This window comes from Lutjanus erythropterus, chromosome 10 (assembly GCF_056507025.1).
Source record: "Lutjanus erythropterus isolate fLutEry1 chromosome 10, fLutEry1.hap2, whole genome shotgun sequence".
Taxonomy (NCBI): Eukaryota; Metazoa; Chordata; class Actinopteri; order Lutjaniformes; family Lutjanidae; genus Lutjanus; species Lutjanus erythropterus.
Window position 1 is genome coordinate 5,244,342 of NC_139326.1, and position 18,146 is coordinate 5,262,487.

Consider the following 18,146-nt stretch of genomic DNA (forward strand, 5'->3'; position numbering starts at 1 on the left):
CTAAATAAATGAAAAGACCCATTAGGCAGATTTCAGAGGCCGGCACTGGGCTTATAATTATATATGAAATCTTTTAGAGGAAAAAAGTGATTACTCTGGATGCAAGTCTGGAAGTGGGTGGGGGTGGGTTATTGCTAAGCAACCAGTCATTATCCTCCAGAGTGGAGCGAGGTGACCGGCCATCCGTCTAACTCCGGTGGCTTGCCTGGCTCCTGTGCAACCCCCCCTCCTCCTCTTCCTCCTCCTCGTCCTCCTCCTCCCTCCTGTTCTCCCCCTCTTCCTCGCTCCCTCTCTCTGCCGTCTCCCCGTCCGAATACAAACAGAGATAAAGAACGCTGCAATCGCTCTTGACACACAAATAGGTTAACACAATAAAGCCGGCTTTGCCTGGCTCACTCGAGGGAGGAAAGCAATTCCAGCAGCAGGCAGGAGGTAATAAAACAGGGCTAGGAGTGTGTGTGTGTGTGTGTGTGTGTGTGTGTGTGTCAGAGTGTGTGTGTGTGTCCATACATGTCCTCATGTCAATGCTCCTATGTTTTTGTATGTGAGTGGAGGCAGGCACACAGAAGCTCTTTGGCCTGAGGGCCTAATATCCCGCAGATTTTCGACCCTTCGACAAAAATAATAACACCGGAGAAAATGACGGAAATTCCAGCCTCCTCCTCCTTTAAGATTAAGGAAATAGTGGCTTTATATTAAGAATATAGCTGACCCGCACCGGCCTTATACAAACACCATAAATGTCTCCCTATGGGTCACATGCCGCCTCTCTTGTAAATGGTCTCCGGCTTGGTTAAAATTCAACAAGTAAATTGAATGAGTTTTATCTGCGCAAGCCTCGGCTTTACGCTCCCTGATGCGGCTGCCAGGCCTGGCAATAAATGATAAAAATCTCCAGAGTTTTATTAAATCGTGTTGCTTGCATTCACGCTGAACTCAGGAAAATGGCGAGGTGGGTTCTGCAATTACAATCCGGACCAGACAACATTGTTTTCTCCAGTCAGTGGAAATTTCATTACCTTACAGCAAACCGCCTTAGAATTGGGTAATAGCCTCTTTTTGTCACAGACACAAACCGTCTGTGGGAGGTGTGACACCCCATAAGTGTTATCCATTTGCAACAATATGCATCTAGCCGGATGCTGGTCAGCATAATGTGCACCATTATTCAGTGATATGGAGGAAGTGAATGGGGAAAATAGCGGTCAATAGCTAATTCCTGGATTGGCTGTAGTGTAATCTAACGCATTGAACCTTAATACATCCATACAGCTGACGTATCCCTCCTCAGGCTATTATAGACAGATGACGTGGGTCACATCTCTCGTATGTCGATAAACAGAGACAGAGGAAGCACGTTTTCCTGTGGAATGAACTGTGAAGGAGCCCCAATTAAAAGAAAAGTTCGGATCATTTGAGGTGGGGTTGTGTGAGGTACTTATCCATAGTCAGTGTATTACTGACAGCAGACAGAAGCCTCAGTTTGGAGAAACAGAGAGGACTACCAGCACAGACGCTAAGCAATGTACAGCTGTGCACAGGGTCAGCAGAGTTTTTATTGATGCAATTTAATTTAATTCTGTTGAACCTCCTGTCCAGTAGCTTAACTAGGCTATCCAACGTTTTCACTGGCTGCTAAACAAAGTAAGACGTTGATAACTTTTTTATCAAACAAACAATAGAACATTTTTTGTTTTAGCTTGTTAGCAAACAATGTGACATTTTTGTTGAAAGGAATACGGAGCAAGCTAAGCAAGCATCTCCGTATTGATTACTACTGATATTGATTACTTCGCTAAACTTTCTCCCTCAACCAGACTCCTGCGGCAAAAATAATAATTTTCCAGTGGTCAACTGCTGACTCCATTGGTTAGGTTGTTTGCGTTATTCTGTGATTTTGGTGAATCCAAACTAACCTTTTAAAACACAAAAGTCACACAATAACGCAAACAAACTAACAGATCATGGCAACGGTAGACCAGCAACTCCTGTTCTTTGAGGTAAATTTGCTGATTTTGCCAGTGGAGTCTGGTTGGCTTGCAGGAAGCGATATCTGGCTTATATAATGGCAATTTACTTTTGGAGAAAGCTGTCTGATGGCAAGGTTAAGTAATGAAAATATTCTAAACACAGTGCACACTTAAACCTATACTGATATTTTCTAGGTGGCTAAAATACTTTTCGTTGCAGACTCTGCCTACAGCAGCACGTTGCTCAGCTTCCTACACTGGTACTCCTGCTGCTTCTCCAAACTGGTGGCATGCTCACCACCCATCAATAACTACTTAATACAACCCCACCTCAAAGAATCTGAACTATCCCTTTAAAGCCTCTGGACAAGTTTCACACGTTTAGGTCATGCAGGATAGACATTTTGAGGTGTCAATCAATTTCCCCGTGCTTTTTACCCACTGTTCCTTTGACCGGGTAATCAAACAGCAGAGATGTAAAGTGGTGGCCATTGTCAACAGGGAATAAATTACCAAAGCATGAAGAGAAAACACCTTATCTGTCTGATGTATTTCCTGCTTCTGCAGAAAGCTACAAAGCCCGAGGGAGAGCAGTCAACCAAAATGCAGGGAGATGGAGATTAGGATGATGTGCAGTTCCTTGTTCCATTAAAGTTTGATCTTCCTCAATAGCCGAGGAGAATCAGATATCTCCCATTCAAGATTAAAGTACACCAGCATAGAGGGGAAGATTAATCAGAGGCCTGCATGAGATAAAAAACAGCCTTGCTTCTGGCATGGAAAACAGTGGCAATAAAGAGTTCAGCTGATAATGTGAAACATGGCGAGGCACAATAGCAAATCAAACAGCATGTACGGGCCTCCAAAACAAATCAAAGCGCCCGACAAGACTGCGATACAGTGGCTGAAGAAGTACAGCGGGGGCTGATCTGATAGTAACCAAGGCCTTCATTTTATTACTGGTTAAGGTTGAGGAGGGCACGCTGAGGATTTTCCCATGTTGCTCACTGTCGCCAGGCTCTCATTCCCTCTCCTCCTCCTCTCTCCTTGAGATCAATGGCGCTGGGGTGATTTCACAGCAGCCTGCACTGTCACCCAGAACAAATCAATGTGACCATGAGGAAGGCAAGAGCGGCATTGTTTTTAAGGAGAGCAAATTCGCTGTTGGAGAGCTTGTCAGATTTGCTTTATTCTCTTTCTTCTCCCAAGAACACTTTGGAAGGAGCATGCCTCCCCTCGCTTCTCTGGCTGGGTTATAGAGCAAACTATAAACTGCACAGCACTCAGGCCCCGCTGTGCACTCTGAGAAATAATGGCCGAGGTTCTACCTGGAACCATTTGGTCCTTGAGAAGCCTTTTCTGTTCAGGAAGGGTTTGACTAGGAGTTCTAATAAAAGAACCCTTTTTGGAAGAAACAGTTCTGTGAGGATTGTTGAAATCCTAGAAGAACTCTTTCATCAAGGGTACATTAATATAAAAGGGTTGTGGGTAGAACCCTGTGAGTGAACCCTTGGAAAATAAAAAGTTCTTGGCAGTACCTCCTTGATGGGTTCTAGATAAAACTATTAGAAATGACAGAGGATGTTGGGAGAACTCCCTTAGTGTGTTCTACATAAAACCCTTCAAAATGAAAAATGTTCTTGGGAGAATCCCCTGAGAGGGTTCTAGATAAAACCCTTGGAATATAAAAAGGTTCTGTGTAGGACCAAGTGAGTGTATTCTAGATAACATTCTTAGAAATTACAGAAGATCTCGGGAAAACCCCCTGAGCGTGCTCTTGATAACACCCTTAAAAAATGACAGATGTTCTTGAGAGAACCCTCTGAGTGGGTTCTAGATATAGACCTTGGAATATAAAAAGGTTCTCTGTAGAACCGCCAAATGTGGTCAGATAAAACCCTTAGAAATGAGAGAGGATTTTGGGAAAACCCTGAGAAACCTGGTTGGGTTCTTGTTTGCACCCAGAAAGGTTGACAGGTTCTGGATAGAACCCCCACAGAGGGCTCTGGGTGGAACCGTTACACCATAGAATGGTTCTCTGTAACACCTCACATAGGTGATTCTAGGTGAAACCTTTCACAGATGGTTCTAGGTAGAACTTCTGAAAAGGCTCCAAGTGGAAACTTTATAAAAGGTTCTACTAGGAGCAAAAAAGGTTTATAGTTCTAGTTAGCACCTTTATTTCTAAGTGAGTGAGTGTTCTAGTGTACTCATTAACCACATATAAACTGCACAGTTCCTGCTGACTATATTTCTCATGCCTGAGAGCATTTTCAAACAAAAAACGGACTTACCGCCCTAACCTTTCCAAATTAAAAGGCTATACATTAACCCCGGGGCCTGGCGAGACGTGACTTCCATTCAGTCTGACAGGAGGTGAGAGGGGACGGGAGGGAGGAGGTCGGAGGATCATCGCTGTCCGTCATGCGCTAAGTGGCTGCAGATAACCCTGATGAAGAGCTGCCAACGTCTACCGCCGCGGCAAGTCAGGTCACATGAGCTGAGCGGCGGCCAGACAGGTAAACCTTTCACTGCAGCCCGAGTAACAGGAAATCATCTGTGGAGCAACGAGCAGAGAACCACACAGCGTCTCGCTAACACGTAGCGCTCATCAGGAACGCTGCAGGGGAGCATGTATGTAATCACATGATGCTTGTAGTCTATTTTTGTGGAGCTACTCCACTTCAAACAAAAACATGACAGAACTGAGACGCTTAAGCTCCGGTGTAATGATGTCTGAACAATTCAGTCAAGTTACTTAAGATTTTAAGATTATTTGTGTGACATGAGTTTTATATATTACACTGTAAAAGTGGACTCGTGTGGGCATCACATGATTAAACGGGTATCCATGAAATAATATGACCCAGCGAGCACCAACTGGGATTTCGGCACTGATTTCTGAACCTCCTTTCAGCTTGCTTAAATGCAGTTTTAACAACAATGTGTCACAAAACACATTTTTTAAAAATCATTTTAATAATTTGGTCATTTGAAGGTTTAAAGAGAGAGAATACTGATCAGTGCGAAGGCATTTCTCAAAAGTTATATTTGACTGGTTGCTGAATTTCAACACAATTAATGTTTCATATAAAATGTCATAAACACAGAAGGATACATAGGATTGGGTTTCATTCAGATTTTCATGATTCTCGATTCAGATTCTCCGAGTGTCCTCCTGCATTCTCCTGCAACAACAGTGGTCTCTTTTCTGGTTTCTTGAATATTTGGGGATTTAATTGGGCTACTTTACTGCATCAATAGAGGAGTATCCAGCCCTTAAAGCCATTTGTAGCATAGCATTTGCTAAATTGAGGTGAAGACAAACACGATTTGTGCTTTTCACCTGCTCGTCAAGCAACTCAGCGGCGGCTGAGTAGGTTATCTGAGAATAATGCTTGACTCACAAGACGGGAAGACATGCACGCAGTCAACTTGCATGTCTATAGTCTTACCAGGTCAATATATGGTAAGCATTTGCAGTGCACTGTTTAACTTGAAAGTCTTATTTACTCTTTTGGAATCATCATTTTGGGATTGAACCCTATTTGGAGTCAGTTCTTGATGCCTAGCCCAAACTAAATAGGCTGTGTGCTGCTAATAAGAAGCTTCCAGGACGTTATAATTTGAGAATTTTTAATATAAAATAAGAAACTGTGCTCACTGCTGTAGCCCATGTCCAAGTACTTAGACATGTTGGTTACAGCTTCAACTACTCCAGAAGATTTTCAGCCAGAAAAGCTTTAGGAAGTCAGGTGATGTGATGTAAAAAGTGACAAAGAAGTTTACATGAGCAGGAAAATAAATGTGTTAAATACAGGAGTCTTATCAACCAGGAGACTGGGGTTTGAGTCCTGTATTTTCTGGCACCAAAGTGACAATATGCACATTATTATTTGCACATTGTAGAGCATGAAAAATGTCACGACTGCAAATCCTGGTAAAACATGGTCTAAAAGTGAACGTTCCATCCATGTCTTCAAATAGTCAGTGAAAAAAATATATTAACATATTCTGAACATCTTTTCACCGACCACTTCTTTTCAATGCCAAAAAAAAAAAAAAAAAAAAAAGCTCACTGGGACAAGGTCAATAACATGGGAAAGCTGTATCACTGAGAACCAGTCCTCTGCCAGTAGTGACCCTGAACCATTTAAACAAGTCTGCGTTTGATTATTTGACCCCGACATTGTGGAAACATCAAGAGACCGGAGGGAGAAAATGAGAGCTGCTCGTTTGACTTTGCCAACACAGCTAATAAGACCGAGGGTCAATCATCCAGCGATACAGTGTGTAGTTTGATGAATTGTAGCAGCTAACTATGTAACAAGCATAAAGAACTTCCTACCTGCAAAAAAAAAAAAAAAAAACACTAACAGAACCATCACTGCTAAATCCTGCCTGTACATTTAATGTCAAACCCCATCAACAGCATCATCTGTGCTGGAAACTGAACATCGCTCTCACCTCTATTTATTCACACTGACTGGCTGAAGGGTGTGTTTGTTTCTCCGCAATCATTTGTGTGAAGTGCTTTTGTTTTATGTTGCCTTTTTTCACGCTCTGTCTCCACATCCTGAGTACTGATGTGCAAGACAAGTCTGGCTGCCAGGGACAACAGAGTTTATATTAAATCATGTAATACTGTTAAGTACAAGAAAGGGCACATCTCTTTTGTTTGCCTGCACATGAAAAGTGTTAAAACAAGGACTGCTGCAGACTTTTTTCTTGGAACGAAACACTTTGATCGGGTACCTAATGAGCTGCTGTTGACATGGCTTTGAGAGAAAACGTTCATGTTCGTTTAAGAGTCCGACGATATTTCCGAGCAAAGAGGCTTCTTTCTTTTCTAGGATCTCGGCTAATCAGAGAATGGTTGTCTTTTCTTTTCTCTGGCAGGAGAAGAAAATGTGTTTCATCGTTATTTACATCTACAAAACAATTTTCTATAAATGGAGTTTGTGGAAAGAAAATCTGTTTTAAATGTGTTATTAGATTTGTGTGAATAAAAAAGAAACACTTGCATTAAAGTCCACACAAGAATGGACATGCTTAGCTTAAACACTTCAGGGCTGGGTAGATCTTTAGTAACACACACGCACACACTCTCTCTCACACACATACACACACATCTGTATCTACTATTTTAGTCATCTTAAGTGCCAAAATGAGTTTTGCTGCCTCTGGGTAGGTGTTGAGACAATCAAACCATGCAGGGATTAAAAAAGATTAATACACAGTGCAGGAAATTAAACTTCAGCGACTTTAACGATATTCATGAGTGCAGCTCACTTATTCACTTCAGGCAGGCACTTTAATAAGCAAAGAATACAGTAAGGAACCCAAACGCTATCAATCAACCAAACTGATATGCAATTTGAGTTGCAAATTGATAAAAAACGCCAGGCTTCTTTTAGTTAGGTGCCAAAATATGTTCTCTACCTTCTTCCAACTCTTCCCAGCATAAATGAATACAGCAGAAAGATTTTACTTCAGTAATTTAAGCTTTCATAATTTAATCAGAAAGTAAAGTAGAATAGAATAAATCGCTGGTGTGCAACACAAGTTTTAAACCTACAAAGCGATGACTATTTGTGGACTTTTGCCTTTCACTGGAAATCATTTTATATAGGTTGAACTCAAAAACAGAAGTTTCCCTGCTGCTCTAAAAATGTGATTTGACTGAACTCAGGTTAAATTATTAGTTCAAAGTTATCTAATTTTCTTTTGAATTTTCATTTGATGAGTTGAGTGAACTCTCAGCTGCACATTTATTCAACTCATCATCTCAAGCCAGAAGAATTCAAATCAGATCAACTCAGGTTTATAAGTTCTGAAGTGGTCTGAAAATAAAGATGGGCAATTTTAAGGTGAATCAACATAAATAAATAAATAAAACATATCTACTGTGAAAAAAACATTACCAGATTCCACTAAATTCCTGTATGATGTTTTACAGTTAATCATCCAAATTAATGTGCAATTTGAGTTGCAAATTGATTTTTTTTTTTTAAATGCCTGGCCTCTTTTAGTTAGATGCCAAAATATGTCCCCCACTTTCCAACTGTTCTCAGCATAAATCAATACAGTTGATCAGATTTAATTTAAGTAATTTAGGTTCTCATCATTGCAGCGTAAAGTACAACAGAATAGATTAAATTGCTGGTGTGATCAGCATTTTCAGTGATGATTTATTTATGGGCTTTTGCCAACTTAAAAACACAAGTTCCCCTCTGCCTTTCTGGAGAAATGTATTTTGTTAAATTGCGTGAACTCACAGCTGTGCATTTATTCAACTCATCTTTTCAGGTCAGAAGATTCAAGTCAGATCAACTCATGTTTATAAATTCTTAAGTGGTCTCAAAATAAAAACAATCTAAGTTGAATTAACTTGAGAATAATTAATCCTTTATATTCATGTTAAGTTCATGAGAACAGATTAGTCGATTCCACTAAATACCGTTATGATGTTTAACTATGAATAAACCAAACTGATTCGTAATTTGAGTTGCAAATCGATAAAAACTCCAGGCTTCTTTCATGTTCTCCACCTTCCAACTGTTGCCAGCATAAATGTGCATAGTAGATCAGATTTTTGTTAGCAATTTTAGGTTTTAGTAATTTTTAGACAGTTGAGAGCGGCAGGAAACATGGTGCAAGTAAGAGGAGGATGAAATGTGAATAAAGTCTTGCAGCAGGACACTTGAAGGTCCAATGTTACAGAGAGAGAGAGAGAAAAAAAAGATCTAACAGCAAGCCAGAAAATAAAGAGGCAAAACAAGAGCTACAAACTCCAAAAGGTAATTCAGTGACCCAGATATTAAAGCTTTTCTGCCATTTCGTTCTCCCCTGCCTTGTCCAACCATCATGTTGAGTTAAGGCAAGCATTATGCTGGGAAGACTATTTGTTTAGGTGAGGAGCAGCCGCAGAGCTAATATGAGCACAATTTGCTCAGCAGGTCACAGGCGCAGAGTGGAGGAAGTAAATGAGGCAGTTCTGCCCCCTCGGGTGCAGCCCCTGCCTCATACATCACTGGATGTTTTATTCAATACAGCCAGGAAGGCTCTATGGCAGGTGCCCTGACTGTGGGGGCGCCTGCCCTGCTGTAGGGGCCCATATTACATTCAGCGAGCTGCCTGTCTGCAGGGCTGCTGGAGAGAGAATGACTGGAGCCAGTGAGGAAGATAAATTTTGAGGATGCTTGTAGTCTAATGATAAAACATACCGTGTGCAGCTTTTTCACTGCACAGTCAGCATAATGTGCAGCCTCATTTGTGTGCAGTGTGAGCGATGGAGTTAAATATTGCAGAGCAACCTCAGCAACCCAATGGGCTCAAAGTTCACAGCCTAAACTTTATCAGCCGACATTCACATTCAAATAAAACTTCAGCCGCGTTCAAGATAATCAGACTTCTGTATTTACATGCAAAGCCTGGGTTGCGCAGGACAAATTTGCTGAAGAATTCACAAGACAATGACAAATTACCACCAGACCTCAATGCAGCACAGAGCATCATCCACAAAGTGAAAAGTTTTACGCACACATCTCCATGAATTTTATGAGCGCCTTGATAAAAGCCTGTCACAATGCAGAGACACACTATAAAAAGAGATTGTATATCATTAACACTCTGGGGTGAAAAATCACTAATTGCACCAGACACTATAGTCGCCCTCCCCGCACACAGTGACGCACGGGGGCGTACAGATGAAAAATTCGCACCTTTTGCTCTGAGCCGCAACTCCTCTAGTGCCACATACTCCTGCCTGTGGTGCCTGCGGTGCAATACCCTCGACAATACACTTAATTGCTACCCATACTTGAAAAGACCAATATTACACATCAAAGCAGTTCCTAAAGCCATTCGGGAGCGGCTCTCTAACAAGTCGATTTTTACAACACTTCCTTTATTGTGGGTCACGCATGGAAACAAAGGCTTTAAATCTGAGACATCGTTATGTGAGCAGCATCCTGGGAAAAAAACAGAGCATTTACAAACATTCGTTATTTTCTGCTGTTCCTCTATTTACCATCCCAAAAGGCTTCAGCGAGCCTCTGACAGAAACTACGTTAATGGTTATAAAGAATGACCCAAACCTCTCTGAATGCGAAAGACTTGGAGAAGAAAAAGATATTTAAAATATATTTACCATAAATTGCTCCGTAGTGCAGACTAGAACCCCATGCAGATTGTAGCATTCACTGAGCAATCTGCCTCATACTTCTGGGGTCCAAATTAAAAAGGATTCATTCTGTTCTCCGAAATCCAGCAGCCGCTTTGTCGATGTCAAATGTTGATTAAGTTTATCCTCCTCTTCCGATGGTATGCAAATATACCGGTAACCCTGCGAATTAGATTCCACACTATAGCCTCTGGCATGCAAAGTTAATAAGCTTTGCCTTTTTTCTCGACTCGGCTGCCAATTTTTGTCGAGGGCAAAAGCGCAGGTCGGCAATTTCAGGAGCGTCCTCGGAAGGATTGCGCACCAAGTGCGCCTCGGGTTTTCAACGTTTAGCCTCCGGAACACAGTAAAAGGTCCTGGTTGCTCTTCCTCTCGCCTGTAGATACCTCCAAATAACACAAGAGTGATTCGAAAGACTGGATGGTTGAACTGCTACGCAGTATTCCAAAATCCACCGCTGTTACGCATGGGTTTAAAGTGGTCCGCCTGCTCTCTATAGACGACCTCAGGTGAAATATATCATGCAAATGTTTGTAGTATTTTCTAGGCAAAATTGTGTGAAGGTACCCTGAAAGAAATCAAGGCTGGGCCAAAGCAGCTGCCTGAAATATCCTAAACTGCTGCGATGTAAAATCCCGGTGGTCAGGCTCTGCTCCGTCCGTCACTTTCTCCGCGGTGTCGGCAGCCTCTCTCAGATGTCTTGCCTCCCGATTCAGACTCAGATTTCCAGCTGAGGCTGTGGAGGAACCTCGATAGCAACGCTCCGAGCTGCTCTCTTTGGTGTGTGAACCAAATCAGAAATGCTTGGGTGTGAATAAAGAGCTAGCTGCTTCAGGCAGCTCCGGGATGCGGTCCTGCCCTTGCGCTGAGCTGCCGAGACTGACAATAACCCGGAACGGTGCAGACTGTCAGGCTGCACAGACCGCCCACCGACCAATCACTGTACTCAGGGAATAGAAACATTCCCACGGGTTGGCCAATCATCGGTAATTGAGGACTGTTACCATAGAGATGCTCGGCGTCCAAGCGTCTGAAACCACGTTGTTTATTCGCGGAATAAGAAAAAAAAATCGTCTGATATAAATCGCAGTGGCAGAATGCAGATTGAGATCTTTAATCACTCTTTTTTCTCTTATCAGCAGCCAGTTAAAGGTTAAATGCAGCGTCCATTAATGAGCAGACTTAGACTCAAACCTGCAGGCTGATGCTCTGCAGACGTGCCCTTGAGCAAGAAATACTTACTTCAGGCTGCAGGATTGCTGCTCTGTGGCTGCTCTGCAGGGACACATAAAGTGTTATTATGCAACCAGAATACAATTAACTGTGATTAGCATGCGAAATCAATCTACTGTTTATGAATTGGTGACTGTAAAATGCTATTTAACTTAATTGGTTTGAAACTCCTATAGGACAAATATTCCATGCAGATAATAAACCTTGAAATCATCTGTTTATAATAACAAAAGTTTCATCAGGTTCAACCTCAGATACAAACACAGTCTACTGTGGTTGATGAGCACAAATTCAAGAAATAATCGAACAAGTCAAAGTAGTATTATTTCACAGTGTAGAAATACTCTGCAACAAGTAAAAGTCCTGCATTCAAAATTTTACTTGTGTCCAAGCACAGAAGCATTCAGAATATACAACAGTGAAAGTAGGGGAGACCAGGGGCAATTGTAACATTGTTACATCTTCCTTCACGAATCACATATCACTTTAAAAAAATACTAGTCATCATTTCATATAAGAAATACATATGTGCATTAATTCATGATACACTGATTACATTAATTCAGGAAAATACTATAACATTAAAATTAACACACGAAGCCATAGTGTTAAAATTGCACCTTGGTGGGGGAAACTCACATGTACCATTTAGTACTGTTTGATTTCTTTTGTATATGGTTGTTTAGATTCTTTTAGATGTCAGGCAAAGTATGCTTTGAAAGAAATGTTTTTATTTTTGCAGAACATTAAGCAATTTCTTTTTTAGTTAAAAATAATTTCATGTTTAAATTTAGTGAAATAAGTTTCTAACACAATGTTACAATTTCCCCTGATCTTGCAGCCATGATAAAAAATGTTGTTTGCTAGCTAGCAACACTTGTATTAGCATGGTTTGTTTATATTTATTTATAACCAATAACATAGAGGTAAAATTTATGCAAGTGTCCATTCACAGGGATATAAACATTAGACAGCAGAATAAAAAAAATATTGTACACTCAAATAGTAACTTTAACTTTAAGTGTAACACATAACATATATCATAATATTGGTTTATCATTATTGATCCATTCATGTGTTTATTTTCACTTTAATGTTGCAGTCTTAATCTTGAATAATACATCAAGATTTATTTATTGGTTATATTTTTTGAATAAATCTGAATCTGCAACATAAACACTAAAGTTCTTAATTTAAATGCAGCAGAGTTAAAAAGTTCAACGTTTGTCCCTGAACTGTGGTGGAGAAGAAGTATAAAGTAGCAGAAAATGGAAACACTCAAGTGAAGTACAAGCCTCAAAACTTAAATACAGTACTTGACTGAATGGACTTGATGTATTGTGTAGGATGCATGGCATGCACTTACATTGTCCCTGAATATTCTTGCAACAACTCTTATGAGAATGCACAGGGTCGCCTGTGTATACTCAACAAAAGTATGAATGCAACACTTGTGCTTTTGCTCAAATAAAAGGAATCTGAGATTTCTTCTGTGCGCACAGAAGGTTTGCTTCTTTCAAATTCTGTTCACAAATCTCTTAAAATCTGTGATAGTAACTTTTTACCCCAGGAGGACAAAGTCCTGAGCCTCTGATTGGACAGTACTTGCTGCCTTCATTGGATGGGTTTAGAATTTGGAGCAATTGGTGATGGTTGGGGTAAGAATCCCCTCCTGGGGAAAAATGCCATCTGTAGCCCTATGTGAAATAGTCACAGTTAAGTGACTAATACATGTTTTGTTTCAAGATAAAACTTCACATTTTAGAGCGGCCTTTTATTGTGACCAATCCGAGGCACACCTTTAATGTGTTCACAAAATTTCAGAGAAATAAACCTTTTGTGTGCTCAGAAGAAAGCTTAGACTTTTTTTTTAACTTCAACTCCTGAAAAACAGGAGCAGAAACAAAAGTGTTGCATTTATATTTTTGTTGAGTACATAAACAGTGCCACCTCAAAATGTTACCTTTTACCTAAATATATTTCAGCAAGACAATCTTTAAAAAAGTATGACATATATGTGACTGTCTACTTAACTTCCTTCACTGACACCTCCAGCTTATGTGAGTCACAGGAAACCTTGCAAAACACCTATTTTTTTGCAAAACATCATTACAACATTGGGGGGGAAAAAAGGAGGGTTTACTTTGACAGAGGCCCCTTAGTATTCTTCTTCTTCTTCTTCTTGCCAACTGTGTCCAGTGTACGCAGACCCCGGGACACACAAAGGCAGTACAAGCAATCACACATCATGGACTCTCATAATAAGCTGACGCTGGGAAGTGGGTGATGCAGCACTCAGCTTATGCCAGTGCTGATAAGAGCCTGAAAGTATTACCTCGGTCTGGCAGCCCGCTCCAAGAAATCCATCCTGAGCCAGGTCATCAATTCTGCCCTATCTGATTGCTCACCAATCCCTGGCAGCTCCATGTCGCTGTCCTGGCTTCTGCCTTTGAAATTCTCTCTATGACTTGCACTTTCATGCTAGTTCTTTCACAGAAAAATAGCTACATACGGGGTCCTTTATGTGGCCTAACAGCTACACACTCTTAGAAATAAAGGTGCTAACTAGAACCAGGAAAGGTTCTTCGGTCTGTCCCTGTAGGAGAACGCTTTTTGGTTCCTGGTAGGACCTTTTATAACAGTCTCACCGGGAACCCTTACAGAGAGTCCAACCTGGAACCCAGCATTAAGGGTTACAGCTAGAACCATCTGTAAAAGGTTTAACCCAGAGCCCATCAGGAGAGGTTCTACCGAGAACCCCCTTATGGTGTAATGGTTCCACCCAGAATCTTCTCTGGGGGTTCTATCCACCTTCTCGGTGCAAACAAGAACCAACTCAGGGGGTTATAGCAAGAATATACTGTATTTCAAGGGCTTTATCTAGAACCCACCCAGGAGTTTCTACTCATAACCTTTTTTATATTCCAGAGCTTTTATCTAGAACCCACTTAGGGGGTTTTCCCAATAACGTTTTATATTCCAAGGGTTTTATCTAGAACCCACCCAGGAGTTTCTACCAAGAACGTTTTATATTCCAAGGGTTTTATCTAGAACCCACCCAGGAGCTTCTACCAAGAACATTTTATATTCCAAAGGTTTTATCTAGAGCACAGTCAGGGGGTTCTACAAAGAGGCTTTTTACATCCCAAGGGTTTCATCTAGAACCCACCTAGGGGGTTCTACTGAGAACCCTTTTATATTATGATACAAAGAGAACTCGATCAGAGAATTCTTCAAGGATTTTAACGATCCTTGAAAATTGCTTTCCACGAAAAAGTGCTCTTTGGATGAAAAAGGTTCTTAAGGGAACCTTTAGCCTTACAAAGAGCCATTGAAAAGCCACCCCTGCACAAAAGGGTTCTTCAGAAGCAAATGGTTCAGGGTAGAACCTCAGCCTTTTAGAGAGAACCCTTCTGGAACCCTTATTTGTAGGAGTGCAGGACAAAAAACCCTACTAAAACAGTGAAAAGTGCCTGCTGTGGAAGGTAAAAATTTCCAGACCAATAATAGAGCGCCCGACTTTGCCAATCCCTTAAATGTATTCACTGCAATCACATCTCCCCCTCAATGCTGCAGTGAACCTATAGAGCATACATTAAAGCCCGTGGAGTTCAATCATATCACCTACGCCGTGTGGCTGCACAGTCAATCAAACAGATGAACAATTAATTGAAAAATATTCAACCAGAGCTGTGTTGTGCTCCAGTGAGGCAGGCAGGCAGGCAAATAAGCCATTTGATTAGCTGATAAGCAGATGACTCAACAAACATTCAAGGCATGTTTACTGTGGTTTGATTAGAGTGCGCCCAATACGCAGAAGATTGGACACAAATACGTTGTGAAAACACTCAGCTGTTCCAATCCCCAAGGCAGCATGAGGGCACATAAAAACAATGAATTATTTATGGGGGAGACTAGCGAAATATCACAGTGGATAATTTTCTGTGGGCTATATTAAATGCAGTTTTCAAAATAATATGTCTGAGTCTGTGCATTTCCCAGAAATCACTCCCAATGACAGGATCTAGAGCCTGGAGATTGGATATGAAATCACATTAGATAGTTCCCTGCCAAAAGACCTATAAGCGTTTAACTAAAACACCAAAGCAAGGGGTTATTCACATGCTAATTGGGCCTCCCTCTTTCTTGGTAAATATGATCAAAGGGTATTTGCTTTGTCTCTGTTTTAGGTATTAGCTCTGGTTCAAAATGAAAGACCTCACTATCAAGGCGAGCATTTAGCATGCCTCATCTCGAAGAGGGCTCACAATGCCAATAAATCCAGGTTCAGCTTCAGTAAAAACCACAGTTCGAATGGGGCATCTCATAAATAAAGCCCCATCCAGAGCTAACATTAGTGTCTGTCTCCGAGCTGAAAGCCTTACGCTGTTACAATTTGTTCCTGAAAGTGAACTCAGTTTAATTGAGCAAAGTTCAAGTCTCCACAAACAGCAAAGTAACAGAAAAAAAAAATCGATGGCAGCAGAGGCATGGAAAAAAGAGATAGCATTGATTTATCTGCCATTGATTCGCCGGGATTGCTGCATTGTGCCCTCCGGGTTGAAATGCACGCTGTCTGCCAACTGATGGGGATGAATCTGAAAAGGTGTCAAGTGGTTAGAGGACACAGAGGTGGAGGATGAGATCGGGGGCAGTCAGAGGTGGCAGGGGAGGAAGAGCAGACTGGAGAGGGAGCAAGGGCACGAAAGAATCAAACAAGGAGGAAGGCGGTAGACGAAAGGCTTGATAAGAGGGGATAATGTTGCGAGGATGACACCACCGCTATGTGGGGTTGAGTCTCCGTAGTGTTGCGTTAAACGTCTTTGACAGAAGCGAGAAGAGATCAACATGAAAGCAGAGAGCTGAGTGAAAGGCCTGAAGCTAAAACCATCATAGAAAACGGAGACACCAGTTGGAACCAAGATTCCTCTGTCCTGTTGACTATAACAACAACTTAGATGAATAAAACACAGCTGACCCCCATTTCAGCTGCTAGTAGCGCCACAGTAGGCCAACTTCATTTGATTCAGTGTGAAGGTTGTTGGCTACAATAATACCAGGACTGGAAGGGTTACTTTAAAAATGTGTTCCAATAAAGTTATCCAAAAATGCAGTCGACTATTCCCTCCTTTGTGCACAAATGCACATTAAGATTAATGGCAATAGATAATTGCGCAGAAATTTCAATATCTGTCAAGTAAAATAAAATAAACTTATTGGGGCTTGTGTTTTTACCTTCCCAATTCTCAGCATCACCACCTACAGTCCGAAATATTTTTCAGTAGTAGCAGTAATAGTAGTATTGACAGGTTACCTAGCTAACTGGATTTCTGTGTAGCTAACATTATAGGCTGTCTTTGTAGATAACGTTAGTGCTTATCTTGTATAGCGGTTGGTCTGTGTTGCTAACATTAGAGGTTGTTTTGTGTGGGTAACGTTAGTGTTTGGTCTTACCGGTAAATTTCCCTTAAAATTAGATGTCGAGTTCGTGGCCGGGATACTACACCAAATTTCATAACTATGCCATGTGCACCGTATTACACAGATGCCCTGTCATCTAAAGAAGATTGTAACAATTCATCACTTTACGCAGAACTGATCGCTGCTCATCACACAACCACTCCTTCTGTTCTTACCTGTCAAAATAAAAGCCCGAGACTGTGTCACTGCTCTACCAGCTACATGATCAATGTGGTGCTGATGTGATTGGATGCTCTCAAAGAAAGGTTTCGTTGCAGGTTATACAAATTATTGTGCATTCAGACTTTTTTTTTGGAATTATTGTTTGTATATATGTAGGTGTTAAAATGATAGTACAAATATGATAATTATCGCACATCTAGAAAAACTGTGCTCGGGCCGTAGACTTTAAATTGTGATGGCGTAACAGACGTTTAAATTGCTTTTTTTCAGCTTGAGGAAAGTTTTACAAATGTAAAAACTGTTTGCAGTTCGAGGTGTCCTGTCAACAGTTTTACAGACGTCTATTTTATAATTGGCGGCAAGGCTGAGCGGCACTAGAAGACATGATTCAGTCAAAAATTAGCTGGTTGCTGTGAGGCTCGTGAAGTGTTTTAACGTTTGGGCACTGTGCATGTTAGCATATCGTTCTTTATTTTAAAATGCATTTTAAAATCATAACCTTGCTAATAATCCTCATTTTTACAAAACGTGTCTGTTACCTGTTTTTCATCCTAATTACGTAATACTGTTACATGTAATCTGTTTCTCCCCAAGCCTAAATAATACTGTATGAGTAAGCACATATCAAATCCTGCTGTTACAAGAGCTTGACAAGACAAGCATCTTTTGCAATATTTTAAGTCTCAGCAATTGGCAAATAGATGTCTCCCCGGAGACTTTACGCTGACAGCCAAATGTTGTCGAGACGAGGGGAAGCCAGGACAGAGATCAGAGGCCAGAGCAGCCACACAGACCCAGACGAAGAAGTGTTACTCCTGAACTTTGGTATTTTTACAACATCCCTCTGTCTCCTCTGTGGCTGTTGGCAATCTCACGTCCACACTGAAACTCAAGGAGAACTGTGTGTTTGCTATTGCGGCCCCTTGCTTGTGGAGCAACCTTCAGAAATGTGCTTGCTTGGTTGGTATTTCAGAAAAACCAATAAGACACATTCTTTCCTATGGCCTTGCTATTGCAAAGACGGTGGTATTTCGATCGTTTGGTCTAGATTTGTGTGTGTTTTTTCTTCAGTATGTGAAGGTGAACAAAACGCTAGTTTATGTTTAAAAAGGACA

General features: G+C 41.1%; 1 protein-coding gene across 2 annotated transcripts in view; it reads right to left on the bottom strand.

Moving 5' to 3' along the window:
- Nucleotides 1-11,020, bottom strand: part of fam222aa (family with sequence similarity 222 member Aa) — a 68,780-nt gene extending 57,760 nt beyond the window's left edge. For both annotated transcript variants that reach the window (XM_084727973.1, XM_084727972.1), the window contains exon 1: nt 10,123-11,020. The gene's annotated coding sequence lies outside the window, so the exon portion shown is untranslated. The remainder of the gene's footprint in view (nt 1-10,122) is intronic.
- Nucleotides 11,021-18,146: the final 7,126 nt, after the last annotated feature.